This window comes from Acanthisitta chloris, unplaced genomic scaffold, assembly GCF_000695815.1.
Source record: "Acanthisitta chloris isolate BGI_N310 unplaced genomic scaffold, ASM69581v1 scaffold12924, whole genome shotgun sequence".
Lineage (NCBI taxonomy): Eukaryota > Metazoa > Chordata > Aves > Passeriformes > Acanthisittidae > Acanthisitta > Acanthisitta chloris.
In genome coordinates, this window is record NW_008667736.1 from 80,004 (window position 1) to 86,210 (window position 6,207).

Below are 6,207 nucleotides of genomic sequence, written 5' to 3' on the forward strand. Positions count from 1 at the left end.
AAAGGAGTAATAGTCTATGAACATGTTTCTAAGTAGTGGAAAAGAACATCTCAAAATTATGTGAAAAGAACATTTCAAATTTATGTGAAAAGACATAATTTTATTTCATGCTGAATTATGTTAAGCAGTACCTCTCTCCCTTCATGTCCTGCTCAATGCAGTGAAACAGTTCATGACAAAGATTGGACTCTAAATGAAGGACAAAAGAAAAAAGCACTGGATATCTACCTGCTTATCTTTCTCTCTGAGGACGCACAATCTTCTCATCTTTCACAGAGCTGAAAAACAAACTGCTTATTCCTAATGTGACAGTGCTATTTGTCTCCCTTTATGATTTCTCTTTTGACTTTTGCAGTCATTGCTCCCCTCTCTTCCATTTCACTGCATTTTGTTCCTCCACTCCCTTTTCCCTTTTTCATTGCTATTTTTTGCTGCAGTGTTGTGGTGCCAGCTTGAAAAAACAAGGCTGGTACTGTCTTTTGAAGACTGTGAAATTAGTATCTATTATAATCTTTCTGCAATCAGAATTGCAGTTCCACGGGTTTTCTATCTTAGTGTCATCAGCTCCACCATTCCTGAGAAATGAAGCAGACAAGGAAGGTGATCATTTCAGAAGAAAAGAAAGGAAGTAGCCAGGGAAACACCATTAATTCACAGAAAAGGGCCAACCCTATCAGATTAATCTCATGTTCTATGAAGAGCAGTGCAGGGTAATACACTCAGGATGCTGGCAAGGAGACAGGCATCTGTATTTTGGACTAATGAAGTCCTATTAAGATCTATGTGCTTGGAAATGTTCCTGGAGCACTGTAGCTAAGCATGGATCATGGCAGCCTAGTCATCACTCAGCAGAACGCGGCCGCCTGCCTCGCCGGCTCAGAGGCAATAAGGCAGTTTTCCTAAACAGATGTGTCTGAGACCTCAAGGGCATCAAAGCGCCTGAGATTCCTAACTCCTCTAACAATCTGGCAGCAGATCTGTTTGGCACAGGGCACTGCAAAGTCAATAGTGAGCTTTTGAGTTGTTTCTCTCTTCCCACCACCATACTGCTCAATGTCTTTCAGTAAGATGCAAGGAAAAAAAGAAGGGGTCATGCTGAGAATGGAGTGTGGTAAAGAGCTGGTTATGGCCTTCTGGACTCTTGTCACTTAGCACAGCAGATTCCTAGAGATAGTACAGCTATGGGTAGATGAGTCTTGAGTGTGTCTGGAGTGAAATGTCTTGTGGGCAGTGGACAAAATAAATAGTCATTGCCACATTTTATAGGCTTGAGAGAACCCAGATATCTGGCTGTATCACCCAAGTGAGCCCTGATGGAGGATAATGACTCACAAAATGCTCTCTCAGCACTGAGAGTGTGCTAACTTCTGAGAAATGAACATGTTTTCTTACCTCATATCCACATTCAGACGCTGATTTTGTGGATGGTTTCCTAGAGTATAAGCTGCCTTTCTGGAGAAAGGGTCTTACCACTTGTTTACACAAAGAACTGGCTTCAAGGGCACCTTAAAATCAGTCTTAAATTTTAAAACACTACAAGAGCAGGCAAAAAAAAATTTTTTAAAGTGTTTTTCACAGTTGTGGCATAAGATTATAGAAAATCTTTATGTTGGTTTTTATCTGCATCATTTATTGTTTACTGTCAGCTTTGCTGACATTTTCTTCTGCACTGTTTCAGTCAATACAAACCATGAGGAGAAAAGGACATGTTTAGTACACAGGGACACTTACATGAATCCATGGACTTGTTCCGTGTTATGAACACATTTCCCTCTTTGCTTCCTTTATGGCCTGAATTGAGCAAGTGTGCATTAATCTTATTTCATTCCAGCTCAGTCTTATGCTAGACAGAAAAAAAATTAAACACTGTAATTACTTATAAGAATTAAATTTCTTTTTCATATTGAAAAAGCGAACCACTAATAAAAAAGTTTTTAAAAACATCTAAATTCCATTTCTGCAGAGTCAACGCTTTACAGTTCCCTAAAAAATATGGTATTTTCAAAGCTTTTAGTTCCCATTATCCATTTCATTTTACAGTGTCAAAAAATGGGAAGAATTTTGTCTGTTCTTAGATTATTCCATGTTATTAGGAATGAAAAATCCTCTCTGTAATGAAAAATCATGCTCTGCTTTATCATGATTATTCTAGTTCTTTAATACAGTCCACATGGTGCAGTAGTACTGTTGCAATTAAGCAAGCCATGGAAGCAAAGGCTACTGGGGAAAAATGTACAGCAGCACTGTATCTTTTCCTTGCCACTAGCCCAGAACTTCATCAGTGGTGAGACAGAACCAAGGGGAAAAGGGATGACCTGGAGAAGGAGCAGGAGCAGTAGCATGACTGGCTATTACAGGGCAGGCCATGACTAAAATCATGAGTTGATGAGAGTGCACACAATTTGAGGGATAAATTTCCTCCTTTCCCAAACACCATGTGATTTCCTACCCCAGAAAAAAAGTCTAAGTGCTTGATTTGTATGAGTTTTACTGACAGTGACAAAAGCAAGAAGCTGTAGTTAACATTCAAGAAACATAATGCAAATGTGCCAAGTGATGAGTTCCCTGACTTGTTTTCTGTCACTGTATTTAAATCCCACATAAACTCAGAGATGTTTCTGCAGTGTATGAAGACAAATATTTGTTGGTCAGCAGATGACCCCTGCTGGTGTGCAAAAAACCGCCAAAACACACAAACTGATAAATTCTACTAACTAAAAACACCTATTTATTATTTTACCAGCCTCCTTTGTGCATATTTGCCTGTGGTTTGTACTTCACCTTGATTAATCACATCACTTTATCAGGACTGTATCTCTTTAGCCTGTTTACCAAAGGATTGTATTTTGCCTTTCTTTCTTATACTTCTCTCCATAATCAACCACATGCTATTCATTCATCTGTAACATCTTCTCATCCCTGCTCCATGTGTCCAAAAGTTTCCCTCTCATCACTTTCAAACAAACTCCTGGCAATCTTCTTGTTCAATTATCTTTTTATTTGGAATAAGGGATTATAACAGCTTTTCTTTTCTGTGCATCTGCACAACTTGCAGTGTTATCAAATTCAGATTTTTATCAGTAATATCATCATTATTAGCATGCTCTTTTTACTGTTTTCTCCTACTCATTTGACTTTTACCTAACCTGAACCAAAAACTAAATTTTATGAGAGTTCCCCAAAAATTTACATTAATTGCCCAGCACAACCAATATCTACCATATAACATCCTTGTCAGGGATAGTCCATCTATTTTTCAGTTGGCATTATCATCAGCATTCTACACAGTTGTACTGTCTTCTCTTGACACTTCACTCAATAACCCCACTCCTCTCACCAGCAAGGACTGGAATGTAGGGAATGGGGTTGGATGAGGCATTCACATCAATATACTTGTAGGGCTTCTTTCTAGTGCTTCCTGATTTAACTTTACCACATCAGTCTGACATTTCAGATCAGCTGTACTTCCAAAATCAAAAGTACATTAATTTTTTTTTTAATCTACATGATGTTGCACATGCTGTCATTTCTAGAAATTCCACATTGGGAATTCTTTGTGTTGTTCTATGTGCACTGTGACTCTCTTGGATAGGCAGGAAGGTATTTTCCTCATATGCATATTTAACTGGATTGTTCAAGATAGATATTTCTGATGTAAGCCCAGTGGAGCTCTGTAACAAGTGTACTGTCATCTCTTTTAGTGGGAGGTTGCACAGCATTCAGCTACTGGGAAAGTTCTGCCTGTGGTTTTCCCACCCTTCCTCCTACTACTGGTCAGTAGCTTTTATGCCAGTTTAGCTGTCGCAGCAAAACCAGTAATTTTTTTAAAAAACACCCTTATTTGCTTCAAATAACTGCTAAAATCTTGTCACTTTGGATTACAATTTATCTTGCCTTCCAGCTTCTTGTTAAGTTTAAAAGGATGTGTTTCTTATAGAAAACTTTGTGCAGCTTAGAATATGTCCCAAAATTTTAGTTTCTTCATTTCTTCTTTCCATTTCATAAAAGTGTTGCCATGTTATTCTCCAGCAACATTTCTGCCTTAGGGACCTTCACCTTAATCACATTCCAGTTTTATTAACTGCATGGCTTAAATAGAAGTGTCTCTTCAGTCCTCTCCTCTGTCACGTAGAGCTATCTCAGGACATCCATTGCAAGATGTAGCCTTTTCTGAAGCCACACTTTTTTCCCTAAAAAAAAAGAAACAAATAAATAACATATTTACATTTTTAGTGTGTGTTTAATACTTGTCATTTTGTGGAAAAGTTTTATGTACTCAGGTACATGCAAACACAGTAAATGGAAGTGATTTGGGTTTGGGGGGTTTTTTTGGTTGGTTGATTCGTTTAGTTTGTGAGGGTTTTGTGGGTTTTTTTGCATTGAGTCTTACTGCAAACTTTAATATTGAGGTCATGAGACCTCGTGGAATTTCAAGAAACAGCTTGTCACTAATTTAATTTCATTGTGGTCTGATGTCCTCCATGAGGCCTGCAAGAAAGACTTAAGTGGGGTCCAAAAGCCTGTGTAAGGGAAAAGGCATAGAAAGCACTTTAGCTTCATGTACAGAGAGCTGCATATATATATTTATGTTTCCTGAGAGATGACATTCAGAACCAATCATAGCACTGAAGTGAAGCTTTCATTTAGAGAGAACAGCACTGATGGATTTAAAACTGGAAATTTATGAAAATTTATCATCATTGTCATCATGTCATCATCATCATGTCATCGTCATCTCTTTCATCTTTTTTAATTAAAGGAGTAATTAGCACTAGCATATAAACCTAGAGATATAGTATCCGTGCATTTTTTTCTTAATAGTTAAGCTTCAGCTATGTGGTTTTTGCCTTGCTCAATGTATAAAAATCTTCATTTATATATAATTTTGATGAAGAAAAAGTATATTACAAAAAAAAGACAAAGGTTTATCGTGTATTTAAAGCACCAGGCAGAAATTATCTCAAACTGAATCCCACTGGTGCTACAGGTTTTCTCTGTGACCTTGAGCAAATCACTTAATCTCTCTGTACCTCTGCTCCTCATTTATTTTTTAAAGGATGATAATACTTCTTCTGTCTCTGTATTTACATTGCAAACTCCTTTTACTCTTTGTTTTATATTATTCTTGTTGCAATAAAGATCTTATCTAAGAATTCTTATTATAGAGTTGCTTTTATCCATGTAAAAACCAATATATTCTGTATGATGAGTTATCCTGTATGATAGGTTATCCTTAGCTATGACCTGGCTGAATAAGGAGTTACTATTAATATTATCATTGGGCCAGAAGTTTTTTAGAGATGCAGTAAGATTCAGAGCTTTAGTGTGGCAAGGCTCTTTTACCAAGAGATTGTGGGCTGGTCTTAGAAAGGCTTTCTCTATAGCAGTAAAATAAATGTGCTTGAGAATGACTGTTCTACCACCTTTGAAGACAACCAGTACAGAGTGACCTGCACCTGCAACTTTAAACTCAGCCAACACTAAGGCAGGCAGGCTGCATACATGCTGTCTACTAAGAATGGATTCCAGCTTGTAGTATGTCCCAAACTGTATCCTGGATTCTTGTGTGGGCTCTCTGGACCAAAATGTTAACAGTATGGACAGGACAAAGGAACATTTGCAGGCTCTGTTTAACAGTGGACAGTCAAACCTTGCACTTTTACTAATCATTCTACTTCTGTATATAGTTTATGTTTATAATAATCTATCCCAGTCTTGCTTGATGCAAATCCTCAGACTGGAAAAGAAGAAAATGTGCTGCAAAAGGAGCTTTGCTGTAGTAACTTGAAACTGATGTATTAACTTAAGAAATCTGATATAAAAAATTGTTCAAGATAAGTCCAGCCAAAATTTAGAAAAATATGTTTCTGTTGAAACCATGCCATAATACAGTAAACATTCCCTGATTGAGGGAGTGAGACTATGGATCAGTAGTTCAGGTGGTTACAGTTTATGATTTTTGTATCAAGATGATCAACAGCTTTACATATCCTGAGTCAGTGAAAGGATTTGAACTTAATTCTCCTTGTATATTCTTTCTTGCATATTTATAAGAAAGCCCAGGACTGGTAGAGGGTGAAGAATCATGTCATCTTTGGCTGTGTTCTGAAAGCAGAAGCTGACCTCTCTCCTCAGTTCCTGTAAGAATATATTAGGCATCCAGCTTTGAGTCTTCTAAACACATCTGCAGTCCTGAACAAAAACTTC